We start from the raw sequence: 16,174 nt of genomic DNA on the forward strand, positions 1-16,174 counted from the left end.
AATATGAGTAATATGTTTGCTTGTCTGATATTAAACATGCAAAGGCATTTTATATTTAGATCAAATTATGGATAGCATTTCAAAGAATGGGAATTCCAGAGTACTTCATAGTGCGTATGTGAAATTTGTGCACAGACTAAGAGACAGTCATTCAAACAAACAGGACAATATTGTGCGGTTTAGAATAAAAAAAGGTGTATGTCGAGTTTGTATCCTTTTATTGTTTATTCAGCCTATATGCTGAGGATGTGATCCAAGAATCTGAACTATATGACTAATTGTTTGGCATCAGGAATAGAGAGAAAAACAATTAGTAATATCTAATATGCTGATTAGCAACCCTGCTTTCTGAAATTGAAGAAGATTTAAAGAAGATGACCAAAGTGTACAGTCCTGGTAAACAAGGAAAAGATGGATGTTGTAAAAGACTCATTTCAATTGATCCACAATTCACATCCATGGAAGCAGCACCCAAGAAATCAATTGGCATATTGCACCAGTAAAATATTTCATAAAAGAAATTTTTTAAACTGTTAAAAAGCAAATATATCACCAGGAGAACTAAAAAGTACCTGAACCAAATTATAGTTTTTTTCCCATCACATCATATACATACAAAAGCTGGACAATGAATAGAAACACCAATGGAGAATTGATACATTTGAATTGTGGTGTGGGTGAATAATTCTGAATATATTCTGAACATGCTCTCAAAATAATAATCAAATCTGTCTTAAAAGTGGGATAGCCATAAGGCTCCTTAAAATGATGATGGCAACATTTTGTCTCATGTAATTTGAAAGTGTGTTTAGAGGGACCAGTCCCCATGAAAGGTCAGCACGCTTAGCAAAATGAAGGTCAATATTGTGAGATAAAATTAGTTGTTATGGCTCTTATATCCTTCGTCTTTTTAACTCCTGAACATTGGCTGGATGGGAACATACAAATAAGGTGGAGAGGCCACGGACTTGGTCAGTTTTGCCATTCTATTGGGTACAAAAGTCAGCCATTTCAGAAGCAGGAGCAGAGAATCTTGTGACCATCAGGAAAGAAGAGCAACAAGCACAGTGCTTGCCAAATCCTTGCCTGAAGTGGTGGAGGCAGCAGAGGCACTAGAGGTGACAGCATCCAGACCACGAATCACAGAAGCAAAGCAGCGCAGGAACCATGAGCAGTGCTGCACATCCCAGCCCATGGAATGAGCAGAGCTAAGTGCCTTCCTGCAGGATGCTGGCTTGTTCTTTGAGGATTTATCAGCAATAATGGCATTTATAGTACTTACAAAAGTCTGGTAGAGGTCAAAGGGACACATGCCTATGAGGTCAAGGACCAGAGACTGCAAATGCCTGTCAGCAAGCTGGAGAAGAGATGCTTCAGACAAAAATTGAGTGTTTCCTTAATGTTTTCTGACTCTGGCTTTGGTAATTATTTTTTATTGTTAGGAGTTCAATTGAAGTGTGTCATTTCCAGACCAGAGTGAGTAATGGTCCATGGGAGACTCAAACTTTCTGCCAGGGTGGCTGGCTATCTATATGTAAGAGGAGTGACTCTTCTGTCCACCTGAGTTCCTAGATAGTTTCTAAGGAATCAGCCCTATAGAGACCCATAATATATATTATTTAATGGAACCTAAGTCTTGGTTATTAAAACCCCTTATATTTGGTGTTGTTTGTAACTTCAGCATAATCAATATCTTGTCTGGTACATATCACAACTTCCAAATTGATAATAATCAGTAATAAAACTTCTACTTGGCATTAAATAAATAAAATATAAGTTATAAATGTTATTATTAAAAGATACAAAAATTATGCAGATTTGGAAGAAACAATGCTACAATATATCAAGTCATGCTGATATTCCTCCGTAGATCCAGGCATGAAGCTTGTTACCTAAGGACAGGTTTTATAAAATCAGGTGAAACAAGTTTTATTATAGGATGTGATTTTTTTCACCTTCTAAAAGTGAGGTTGTGCTTCTTTAAAAGGAAGTGTAGTAAATTAATGTGAATTGTTAAATGTAAAACTTATGATTTGCTCCATAAACCTTCACCCAATTCATAACCAAAATGTTAAAAGAAAAGTCACTGTAAAAAATGAAAAGTGTTCAAAGATCATAAAATCCTAAGACAGCTTTAAGTGCAAAATATAAAAAGGAAAACAACTTGGACATAGTGCTTTTCAAATGAATATATATCTATACTTATATAGATATATTGGAGGAAGAAATGAGTGGATCCACATATACAAGAAAAAAAACAAATAAACAGAAGCCTTCCCCGTGTCATCAAGTAAATTCTGAGTCATAGAGACCCTGTAGGACAGAGTAGAACTCTTTCAAACAGTTTTCAAAGCTGTAAGTTTTTATGGGTTCAGGCAACCACATCTTGGTCATAAGATGCCACTGAAGGATTTGAACTACTCACCTTGAAGGTAGGAACAAAAATAATCCATAGGCTTATCCGTTTTCATAAACAATTGCAAAATTAGTATCCATACTTTTGATACATTGATTCATACATAAAATACTATGTCACTATTCAGACACAGTATTATTTTCCCCTGTGAATTACCAATTGAAAAGCTATGAGATGATGGTTTTATTATATATGTAATACAGATAGACATTGACTTAGTTTACCTTCCACCTAAACTAGCCTATTTCTCAAAAAGCAGGGGATCAAAAATAAAGTAATTATAGTGGGGATATAAATTATCATAAAATTTACTACAGATTTCCCTTAACATAACAGATTCTGTGTAAACTTTAAGAAGTAGAATTTCTGTTACTTAAATTTAGTGTCCTCTGCATAAAAATGTATAAGAATTGTGAGACTCCTATTTGCTAAGTTAAGAAAAGAAAGCTAAGAAATATCATGACTCCAACTCATATAGGAGCCCATATTTAGAAGGTGTTCAAAGTTTCTGAGAAAACATTTAATTAGCATGTAATGGGACAAGCAAGTGCAAATGAACACATATAGTCCCCAGGTTACAAATTAGAACAATACATAAATCTACCTTGCAATCAAATTTGTAGGTAAATTGAAACAGGTACAAATCATCCTCATTTAGCATCAGTTACTCAACTGCTGGTCTCAGTATTCTTTGTCTCTTTAATTTCTGCTTCCTGATTTTTTAGAGATGTCTTGGCGTCTATCTTACCCTATCTCTGCTTACTGATTAGCTTGTTTAACTTCCCTAATAAACCTAATAAATAACAAGTGAGTGTTCTGTGGCCACTGCAAAGTACATAATCCCAAATAGAGAAATGGAGTGCCATGGAAGGGACAGTTGGTGTCAGAATTAGTAAAGAAAGTTTAAGGGTGAAGACACTTCTGATCTTGTCATATTTTGTCATGTCTCATCATATTATGATCCTGGTCTGATACATAGGAAATGCTCAAAAATATTAGCTTTTAAGTTTGCAAAAGATGTTAAGTGGAATGGTCATTGAAATGCCCATTAACTTTATTAATTGAGGAAAATCACTATTAGTAGAGAGGTGGAAAGTGAAGCTCTGGTGCCATAGTGGTTATGTGTTCAGCTGGGTTCCTCACGGCCAGAAGTTCAAGACCACCAGGTGCTCCTTGGGAAAAAGACAGGCCTTTTTATTCCATTATAGTCTCAGAAACTCACAGGAGCAGCTCTACCCTGTCCTAGAATCAGTATGAGTCAGAATCGATTCAATGGCAGCAAGGTTTTTTTGTTGTTTATAGCTGTAAATAAATTTGGAAATTTAGTTAATAATACACACACCGAAGCAATTAGGGTTGACATGTACAAACATCTGCAACTTGTTTGAAATATCACAAAACCCACAAAAAACAACATGTGTATGAATGCATGGAAGGATAAATAAAAGACACAAGATAAACCAAAAACCAGAAATGATCAAATTGTTAACTCCTGATTCTAAGTTGTGAATATATGTTTGCTAGCTGTATAATTCTTCAACTTTTCTGAAAGTTTTTAATTTTCATAAAACAAGGTCAGAGAAAAATATTTTTGAGTGATCTTCGCAAGTTCAAAATGTTCTCATTGACCATGTTCTCAAGGCCTGGTTCATTAATAATCTGCTATTTGGTCTTTGTTTTTTACACCTTCTCTCTCCTGTTTCTTATTTTCAGCATTTTTAGCAAATTGTCTATGTGTGTGTGCATGTATTGTAAAAACAAAAATTGCACTTCAATGACCTCTAAATACAAGAGATTTATACTATAATTTTCATGTGGCAAAAAATAAATTCAATATGAGTCAAGAAGATTTGGAATTTACTCATTTAATTCCAAAGTTCTGTTCCAAGGATCAAGTATTTGAAAGCTTCTCAGGTGTGATTGCCCACCACCACACAAAACAAACAAATAAACAAACTCACAGTTATCGAGTCGATTCTGTCCCAAAGAAACCCTGTAACAAGCCGGCATTCGGTGATGCTCACCCTTCTGGCACAATCACAGAAGACAAAATGGTTGCATAAGCAAATGTTGTGAAGATAAACAAGCGGCCATCTAGCAGAGAAGCAACAAACCCACATGGAAGAAGCATATCAGCCTGTGCGATCATGAGGTGTCACTGGGACCGGGAAACAGGCAACACCTGACCCAAAACAAACAAAAACACATTGGCGGGGGCGGTCAGGACAGAGACCCAAAGCCCATCTGTAGACAATGGGACATCTCCTCACAGAGGGGTCACTGGGAAGGGATGAGTCAGTCAGGGAGCAGTAAAACACCAGTGAAAGACACCATACTCCTCTGGTTGCTGGAGGTTTCCTCAGCCCCCACTATCATGAGCCCAGCACTGCCTTTCACTCCGGGCTACACTGAGCATGGACACAAGAGCCCACCTCACACAGAATTCAGGAATAGGAATGGGAGTAGTGATACCAGAAGGGTAGAAGGAAGGTGGAGAGAGAAGAGGAGGAAGGGAAACTGATCATGATGATCAACACATCACCACAAACACACACCCTCCATGGGGATTAACAATAGGAATAAACTTCTCAGGAAGGGAGCCAGAGGTCAGTGTAAGATATGGGCGAAAAAATCTAATTTATCAAGGAGTCACAAGGGTGGAGATGGGGAGCGAGGGAATAAAGAGGAGCTGATACCAAGAGCTCAATAGAAAGTAAGTACCTAGAAAATAATGATGGCAACATATGTATAAATATACTTGATACAATTGATGTATGGATTGTTATAAGAGCTGTAAGAGCCCCCCAAGAAAATGATCTTTTCATAATAAAAAAGACACCCAGCAAGAAAGAGTAGAACTATACCTTTGGGTTTCTGAGAGTGAACATCTTTATGGGAGTAGAAAGTAATCTTTCTCCCTAGGAGTAGCAAGTTTCGAACCGCCAGCTTTATGGCTAGCACACTCAATACATAACCTACTACACTACACAGGTTCTTGACTGGACACAGGCACTCAAAGTGTATTATAAATAATCTGTGTATCTAGGTCTCTGCACCTCTTTCATATGCCAATGTGTTTTCTGCAACTGAGAAACTGTGTGTGAGGAGCAAGACTGTAGTATTCTCTTACATTGCTCACTATAAAAGTCTCTCCTTTTCTGGAAACATCCCAGTCCTGAGTCTGAGTTCACCCCTAGTTGCTACCACATCATTTGCCAAACTTTGGGGGAACTTCATCTATACATATTTTCATTTATCTCTAACTCACAACCATTACTTGATTTATGGCAATCTGAATTGTGCGCCCATCACTTTCTTTTTTTTTTTTTTTAATTATTTTTTATTTTTTAACAAATTATTGGGGCTGATACAATTCTTTTCACAGTTCATACATATACATACATCAATTGTATAAAGCACATCTGTACAGTCTTTGCCCTAATCACTTTCGATTGAGAAAGCCAGTGAAGACTTTCTGTTCTTACTTTTCTAGCGATCTGTGCAGTATTTAGCTCTGCTAACAACTTTTATTTTTCTTTTCTTCCAACAGCAGACACTGAGACAAGTGTTTGGGTCCAAATCATTTATTGGGAAATGATCTCAGGTAACACAAGTGAGGAACTGGAATAGGTCAAATATGGCTAGAAAACTACCAACCGAGAGTTCCAACACAAACCTTATTGCCAGGCATCCATTCTGCTTCATAGAAATCCTATCGAGGATCTCTGAGGTTGTAAATCGTTGTGGGGGCACAGAGCCTTGACTTTCTCCTTGGTGGATTTGAACTGCCAACCTTACAGTTAGTGGTCAAACATTCACCCAACAAAAAGGTACTCACCAGTTCTCCTTTGGACCTTAATAACAACCTCTTCATGGGTTCCTTTGCCTCAGTTTAACCTTCCTCTAAATCCAAACCTCAACATGCAGAGCACTACTAAGATCAGAGTGTTTTCTTGGTTCCCCACAACACAACAGAAAAATCTAGACCAGTGGTTCTTAACCTTCCTAATGCCGCTACCGTTTAATGTAGTTCCTCATGCTGTGGTGACCCCCAACCATAAAATTATTTTCATTGCTACTTCATAACTGTTATTTTGCTACTGTTATGAATTGTAATGTAAATATCTGATATGCAGGATGTATTTTCATTGTTATAAATTGAACATAATTAAAGCATAGTGATTCATCACAAAAACAGTATGTAATTATATATTGTGAAATATTTATTTCCAACTACAAATAAATGAAATTTTGTCTTGAAGCATGGTGTAGCATTGGTAACAGTCTTCACATCGGTACTCATATGTGGGACTGTCTGCATGTGGGCAGACTCGCCTGGAGACAGATAGAGGAGTGGTGTCTCAGTTCCCAAGACCATCAGAAATATGTGTTTTCTGTTGGTTTTAGGGGAACCCTGTGAAAGGGTAGTTCGACTCCCAAAGAGGTTGTGACCCACAGGTTGAGAACCACTGATCTAGACTATTTAGCATCCCAAACAAGACCTACTACAGCATAACTCTTGTTTGCTTTCCTATTCTTACCTTGGCTTCCAATACTCATTTGGGGCTCTGGAAATTTTTAACTATTGTTTATGTCCCAACTGTGTTAGTCTAGGTAGACTAGAGGAACAAATCCACAAAAATTCATGTGATATAAGAGAGAGTTTTATATAAAAGGTAAGTGGGCATTAAAAAACATCCCAACCCTGTCCAATCCAAGCCCAGAAGTCCGACTTAACCCATATGTCCGACACTGATCTACAAAGACCTCCTCAATCTCACAAAACACACGCAACGATGCCGACTGCAGGAGAAAAGCCGAACCAAGGAGCATGTAAGCATTTCAGGACTAGCAGGGGTCTCCATGAACCTTCTCTAGCATTCTTGGCTGCATCAGGGTAGGTCTATGCGGCTTCTCCTTAGGAACATCTCACAGGAAGTGAGCCTTGCCAACTGAGGCAAAGAACTAGCTAAGGCAGCTGCGCACTGGTCTGACCATCAGAGAATAAGAGACCAGAGAACTAGAAAGACAAGGCTCACTGAGACATTTATCGCTCCATCCGTCAATTAATCCCATGTGTTTATCAGCCAGGTTGGCACAATACACCTTAACTGGCACACCAACAGACTGCATGCTCTTGCCCTAGTCGAAGTGATATGGCAGGATTCAGTCAGTCTTTCTATTTGTCTTGTGATGCCTGTGTAAAGCTTTACACTGGTAGCATTTAGTGCTACTGTACCAACACAAATGTTCTGTTTTCATGTCCCATACCAGACTCTAGAAATGCTAAGGGTAGAGCTCATTTCAGTATGTTTTTAAACATATTGAGCTGAGATGCAAAAACACTAATAGTACTATTATTGGCATCTCCTGACTCAGCATAGAAAACTGATTACCATTACGTTTTTGGCACTTGAGATTACAAGGACTCTTTAGTGGTGGAAGGAGAAAGGTAGAAAAGATGTCTGTTTTACTCTGCATACTAATATTTCAGAGCCAGCCAAGTGCCTGAGGCATAAGTTACTGAAGTCTGATGAAGGCGAGAGGCCAATAATGCCCCTGTGCTCCCTGGCACTCTTCGCAGTGAATTTGCGAAGGTTTCCAAGATGGGAAACTGGCTTCTGTTCCTTGGCTGAAGGTTCGCTTTCATAAAACAAGTGCTGAGATTGTAAGTTGTTGGCTTGCCATAACGAAATATAAATTTCTACCTTAAAAAAATCAAGTGACACAATCCTTTTAGTCATCGTTCACCACTCACTCATTTAAGTAATATTTTTATTTAAAATTTTAAATTGTAAAACCTATACATGGCATAAATATCATAATGGAAATGTTTTATGTCTTTGCTATAGAATATAGTAAACTACATGATATGTGGAAAGTAAGCACCTGAAATGTGACCTAAGCACCTGAAGAACTGATATTTCAATGATTTTAATTTAGCTTTAATTAATTTAAATTCTATTTGAAATAGTCACACATGTGGGAGGTGGCCAATATACTAAATACTGTAGGATGCTGTTGTTGAGTGCCATTGAGTTGTTTCTGACTCATAGCACCCTCGGAGAACCGCTGCATATAGTCTTCTAGGCTGTAATCTTTACAGAAGTGGTGTAAGGATTGATTCAGCCAAGGTATGGTATAGCACCAATGAATCACACAGCATGCCTCTAGTTCCCGAATACTTCCTCCCCACACTACCATGACCCAACTTACAGATCTGGCTAGAATGGAGAACACACATTGGTACAGATAAGAGCTCTCTGGAAAGATAACCCCCTCAGGAACTGTAATGGGAGTAGGGATATCATGAAGGCACGGGGATGGTCAGGGAGAGGGAAGGGTGAGAAAAGGGAAACCCATCACAAGATCGGATATATAGCCCCTCCACCCTGCAAAGGGGACGGATAATGAAAATGTTGGTGAAGGGAGACAAAGCACAGTATAATATACAAAATAACAATATATACTAGATCAAGGATATAGGAGAGTGGGATGGTGGGGGAGGGAAGGGAATAAACAAGAGTTTATAATAAGGGCTCAAGCAGAAAATGTCTTGGAAATGATGATGGTATCATATGTATAAATATGCTTGATACAATTGATGTATGGAATGTTAAAAGAGCTGTAAGAGCCCCCCATAAAATGATGGGGTGGGGAGAGGGAGTGACAGAAACAGAGTCTTGAGAATATCATGTGAAAACTTACTATATTCTCTCTGCCCCATGAACAGACACACTGTGTGTTGATTTCTTTACCAGTCTAAAATAAAGAAATGTGTGTAATGGTTTTATCCAGGGAAACCCAATAAAGATCAATGCCAAGAGACTTATCCCCTAGGCACTCTCTACCTAGCAACTACCAAACTTCTAGAGCCCCAAAACAAAAGGAGTTCGGGGGCACAGGTGGGCAAAACAGTAAGTGTTTTATGTACATAAATGTAGAGAACTGTTTAGCAGCCAACTTCCTAGATTCTAAGCAACAGCCAACCGTATAAGCATGCTCTTCTGAGATAGCAGCCTTATACTTGCTGTGTTAACTTTTTCTGCACAGTGGATATATTTGGATATACCCGATGTTTGCATATGAACAAGCATATCTGTCGGGGAAACGATGAACAGTATAATCGTGGCATCAAAGGATCAGACATTGCTGACCTTGACAGGTATTGTTCAACAATGCTAGTTTATACTTGCACTGACAATGTGTCAATGTTTACCTCCACCGCCATTACCATAATGAAACAAAATACAAGTGCTCACTATAAACAAGGCAATGACCTAGGCCCTGGAGACAGAACATTTAGCCCCAAAAAAGTGGCTCCTGACAACATTCTATAGGAAGAAGGAAGGAATACATAAGTGGACGCAATAATTTCAGGTAATGATTAATTATATGAAGAGAGTCAAGTTAGAATTGAACAAATGGGACTGCCTCTGATTTGGTAGTGCAGAAAGGACTCTCTGATGAAACCATCTTTGAGATGAGGTCTCAATTTCAAGGACACAGATGAGTTTGGTTTAAAGTCTATAGGCCCCAAGGCAAAAACAGACAAGAAGACAGTTGTGGCCAAAGGACAGGGATAGACCAAGACAAAGTTGCAATTAGAGAGGACAATAGGGGTCAGATTGCATAGGGCATTCTCTCAGTACAAGAAGCGATTTGTTTTATTTTTATTTGTCAGGGATTTTATTTTACTTGGGTCCACAATCCATTCTCCTGGAAGCAGCAGTGAAGAAATCAAATCACATGTTGCATTGAGCAAATTTGCTGCAAAATATTTTTTAAAACGTTTCATCGTGAATTAGTTGGAGGTTTACATTTCAGATAATCCTTGTCCTCAACATCTTAAACTACATCTCAACCCTCCCAATAACATCTGCTTCTTGGAGAGCACTGTGATCGCCTTCATCCAAATTAGCACCAATCTACCCGATAGCCCAGCACTTGGCAAACTCTCGATACAAAAGAGCCAACACCACCCCTCATAACAGTTTAAAACTTATTCAAGAGCATTTTACAAATGAAATCATTACCTCAAAAATATGCTTTAAAACTTTTGTAAATAAAACTAGGATAGTTCTATGTTCATTTTCAATTTTACTTCAGAGCCACCTGTGTGTACCCAAAGAGCAGAAGATGGCTTCAGAGGCACAGTGTGAGGATCACTGCTCTAGCCGTGGGCTCCCTTTCCATCTTTGCCTCCTATCCCGGGTACACACTGAAGTCTGTCTTTCAGTGTGAACACTCTTGTCTGGGTTTTTTCAACACAACATGGTCCCAAACAAAATCTGTCCTTTTGTTATTGACCCACTTCACTCTGCATGTCAGCATCCGAATCCACCCATCCCATGATGTATTTCACAGTTTCATCAGTATTCTTTATTGACATATACTAGCCCATTGCATGTATGTCATGATGTTTCTTTATCCATTCTTCCACAAATGGGCATTTAGGTTGCTTCCGTTTTCTTGCTAGACTGAATAGTGCTGTGATGAGCACGGGAAAGCATATCGATCTATCTATTCATGCTATAACGCTTTCTTCTTTAGGATATACACAAAATAGAGGGATTGCTGGGTCATATGGTGTTTCTATTCCCAGTTGCTTGTGGAAGCACCATGCTGCTGTCCACAGTGTTTGTACAGTTCTACATTCCCACCAGCAATATACCAGGGTTTTAATGCTATATAAGACAAGACATACAAAAGGCTTCATTCAAGCTATGCAAATTAGATTTCAAAACCCCACTTTTCTGTTTTCTACCTCAACAGTGTTATTGGCATATAATTTACATATACAATTGGGTCATTCAATAGTTCAATTCTTTCAAGGGGAATTATACAATCACCAACACATCTATCTTAGAGCATTCCCCGAAACCCCTCTCCAAACCCAATGTTGAATGGCCTTCAATATGAGTTGTGCTATCACAATCCATTCTAGTGCTCCACACACCCCCACCCTCCGCCCTCATTATCCACCCCTGAAATGCCCTTTCTCTCCCTATCACCCCTCCCCCACCCCTGCATTCCCTATAAAACCTTGTATCATTTATTATCATTAAACATCCACTCCTCCTATGCTTCACCCTAGGAAACCCAACAGAAAACAATGAAAAACAAATCACATTAAGTTGGTAGAGATAAGATAACATTAATAGAGACAAAAATAGAAATATTGTGGAAAAGGAAGACCCCCATCAACATTTTAAAAGCCGTGGAAGAAATTTCTGTCATGGACCAGTTAAAAGATACTTGCACCCAGAACAATTTCAGATCATGTCTTTAGGGAGGTCAACTTGGTAAATGTCGTGTTCCATTCAGCATCGTCAAGGAAACAATGGTCTCTGCCTGATGGTAAGACTGTTCTGGACTCCTCTCCTTGGGTAGAGCAGATCTGCCATAGGTTTGGTCTGACGAGATAGTCTGCAGATGGGTTTTGGACTCCCACTGTCCTCCACGGCCTTACACAAATTGGGGGTTCATAATTCCAGCCCTAATACTTTTCTCTTCAACATATTCAAACTTTGTAATTGTCAAGTTTAGATCACACGAGCTGGTGTACTTCTGTGTGAACTTAGTTGACTCCTCACTTAGATGGGGTCTTGTTTGAATATAAGCCTTTAAGACCCCAAGCACTATTCTGATTGATAGCTGGGCATCATCTACTTTCTTCATCATATTTTGCTGTAACACCCTTTTCTTCAGTGATCATTTCATGAAGATGAGTATTGAGCAGGGCCATGATGTAAGGACGAAATGTCCGTAAGTTGGAGCTAGGATTAAGTGGGAGCCCAGAAGTCATTCCTGGATCTATACTTTTGTTTTGTTTTTTAATTTGCTGTGACTTGGGAATTAATACACATGTCATATCATTTTATAGTTAAATTATGCCAAATATCATTGTACAATTGCTTCCCTAATCAGTCTCAAAACATATTTTCGTTCTTGGACTTTTAGAAGTCACCTATCAACAACAACAACAAAAAGAAGTCACCTACCTCTTCTTGTCCCCACCCCTCTATGTTGCCCCACTGTCCAAAACCATGTTATGTTTTCTTTCCCCATAGCCTCAACATCCCTGGGTTTCATTTATTGAGAAAATAGTGAAACAATTAACACAGTTTCAAGAGGGTGACACCTAATGGCAGCACACCTATGAGATACACCCTCATATACCCAGGCATAAGCAAAAGATAAGAGAAGGAAAGCCACAGGATTGCAGGAATAATACATCTCGTAATACTGCACACAGGGTGTTGATTTAGCAAGATCATGCTTATCCACCAATCAACAGTACATCACTCTTGGTACAGCTGTCTTCTGCTTTCTCAGACACTGTGCGTTTCTGGTTTCAGTTCTCAGGTTACAAGGGTGTTTGAGGTAGTGTTCAGCTCACTCACCGAACTCACCAATGCAGCTTCTGGATCACAACTACCGCTTTTCTTAAAAGAAGTTGTTCTTGTTATCATAGACATATCAAAATTTTATGGACTTTGAAATACCCAGAAATTTTTGTTCAAAAAGAGAGAAAATAGCTACACTTCTTTTGGGTTAAATTTTTTTCCCCAGTGTTTCTCACCATCTGAGATAGTTAAGGCTTATTGTGCCAACTTTGCCGATAATCGCATGTGGGATTAATTGAAGGATGGAGAGATAAATGGCTTAGTGAGCCTCGTCTTTCTAATTTTCTTGCTCTCTGATGGTCAGACCAGTGAGTGGCTGTCTTAGCTAGTTCTTTGCCTCAGCTGGTAAAGCTCACTTCCTGCGAGACATCCCTGAGGAGAAGCCGCATGGACCTACCCCGATGCAGCCCTGGGTACTGGAGCAGCCGTGTAGAGCCCCCTGCTAGCGCTGAGATGCTTACACTCTTACTGATTCAGTTTTCCTTCTGCAGTCGGAATCATTGCATGTGTTTTGTGAGGTGGAGAAGGAATTTGTGGGTTGGTGTCAGGCATATGGGCTATTGTTGGACTTAGGTGCTTGGGCAGCACTGGGTTGGGATGTTTTCTTGATGTGCACTTACCCTTTATATAAAGTTCTCTCTTATACATAAATGAGTTTCTGTGGCTTTGTTTCCCTTGTTTACCCAGACTAACACACCATCTATTTGAGTTCACTTGTAGATGACATGGACCAGATGCTACAACAAACAAAGAAAAATCGTTTGACTGAAAGCACAATAATTACTCAGAAAATGAGGGCCTGTTAACAGTGTGTTTTGGTATGCCATCTGGCTAAATCTATATATAGTCCAGGGTCAAATCCTTCAGGTCACAACCGCAGGCAAATCCAGAAAATTAGTTTCTGTGTTTTACCATAGAATATCTTCACCACCTGTCTTTCTGTCTGACCTCTTCAATCACTTCAAGCAGGAAAAAGGGGTAAATCAGAAAAGGGGGGGGAAAGGAAAAAAATTAAAAACCTGGAAAGGCCATATACCAAACTAACTCACATCCAGGAGACCAAATGTCTTTTATATCCAAGAAATGGTTATTTATAGATCTATAATTGGTGATTAAAAGCCAAGGGGGAATTTTGTTTTCCTTTGAACCTTAAACCCCTCTCAGCTTCTATGCATTCTCATAAGCAATATGATGCCGAACAGCTCGGCCAGTTCTTAGGAAACAACCCAGGAATTACTGTGGCAAATGCATACTTCACTGCATATCTAGTTTCTCATGTATTTTTCAGTGACTAGTTATTCTTTAAAATATTATCAAAGCCTAATTTTCTTTGGTCAACTTTCAGAAAGCTCAAAAACGTTTCATTGTGTAGAAGTTAGGTGATCTATTAAAATGTAAAGCAAAATTTAATTAGTATTAATATTTCTGATTAAATAGTGATATTGAGATAAGAAAATCAGGGCCAAACGTTCTACGTTGCCATAGATTTAATCGCTGGGAAGTGGTAGCATTAGGCTCACATTAAGCTATCATTTACCTTTAAAGTATGCATATCTATTATACATTTTTCTGATTATTTAAAACTATACCCATATAGTGACTCTATTTAGGGTGTCCAAGGGTATGAAACTTTGCAGGGACAGACAGCCTCATCTCCCCCCACAGATTGGCTGGAGGGTTTGAATTGCTGATCTTGTGTTTAGTGATCCCACACCTAGCTCACAGTGCCACCAGGCTCCTAAAATAAAATGTCGAAGTGGATATATTTGCTTAAAATCAATTTGTGTTCATTAGAAACAGAAATTTAGATTTTAGCAATGAAAAATAGAATCAGAAACCAGAAGAAAAGCATTAGTTCAAAGACCCGCTGCTTAAATTAGGACTGCACATAGTGACTTCTTTTCAAGATTATAGTATGGAAAATGGAAAGAAGAATTTTATAATGCATACACCTGGACAATTCCTCAACCAGGTGATCAAGTTCAACATCAACAGTAATAAATCTCACTGATGTGCCCTTGATAGGATGTAATGAGAATGCCACTTTACCTGTGTGATCTTTCTCCCCCAAATCCATAACCTCGCTCTAATCATTAGAAAAACATCAGACACATAATAACAGAGAGGTATCCTGTGAAACACCTGACCAGTAGTCTTCAGAGCTTTCAAAGGATCAAAACCAAGGGAAGTATAAGAAACTGTCACCAACAAGAAACGCTAAGGAGAGAAGACCACTACAAGTAATGTATCCTGACTGGGATCTTGGGACAGAAAAAGGACATTAGGCAGAACTCGGGAAATCTGATTAATATATGGACTCTCGCTGATTAATAATGATGTTTTAATATCAATTAATTAATTTTTCAATTATGCTAATGTAAGATGTTACTGCTAGAGAAAATGTGATATAATGTTCAGGAACTGTCTTTATCATCCTCCCAAGTTCTGTATAAAAACATATCTAAAAGGTATATTTAAAATAACAGTCATAATCATAATACATATAAACACATAATAACCTAGATTTAGGTTTCTAGTCCAAAGGTTTTTGGAGACATTGCTGATTCTTGGAGTAGGCTAGCAAATATAGATGATGAGGCTAAAGGTTGAACGACCCTTTCACAGGGGTCACTTGATTCAAAACAGTAGCAAAATTACTGTTTTGAAGTAGCAACAAAAATAATTTTGTGGTTGGGAGGGTCACCACAAAATGAGAACTGTATTAAAGGGTCGCGACACTAGGAAGGTTGAGAACCACTGGGCTACAGTATTTTGTCATATCAGAAAGTAAAAAAGTGTTGTCAAACACACACAAAATCCACAATGATGGGAATATGTCAAGAGGACAAAGGAATAACCAAAAGTGCACCTAAGGACAAAAGTGGGGGGTAATTACATAACAAAAGAATGGTGGAAATTAGCATTAGGTGAAAGTTGTATGTGTAACAAGGGTCATATTAAATATCTTATGCATTGCTTGCTTCATTTAATCCAGGGAAGCACTGTGTGAGGTTGGCATGATTATCTCAACTTTCCGAATAAGACTAGCCAGTCTAGTTACATTGCTCAACGCCACATAGATTTGCAACTCAGGTTTTGAATTCTGGTGCTGCCTACCTGCATAGCCATAAGTTTTCACTACTCAGTTGCCACGATGCTCTACTGCCTCTCACTCTAGTTCGTCCCACATCTATGCATAGATTTCCCTCCTAAATAACACATGTATAGTTTCCTGGCAGTGGTGATGAAAGCACAACATGGTGAATCTAATTAATGTCACTGACATACACATTTAAAATGTATAAAAAGGCAAATGTTTGTTGTATAGATTTCACTAGAGTAAAAAAGA

This window comes from Tenrec ecaudatus, chromosome 4 (genome assembly GCF_050624435.1).
Source record: "Tenrec ecaudatus isolate mTenEca1 chromosome 4, mTenEca1.hap1, whole genome shotgun sequence".
Lineage (NCBI taxonomy): Eukaryota > Metazoa > Chordata > Mammalia > Afrosoricida > Tenrecidae > Tenrec > Tenrec ecaudatus.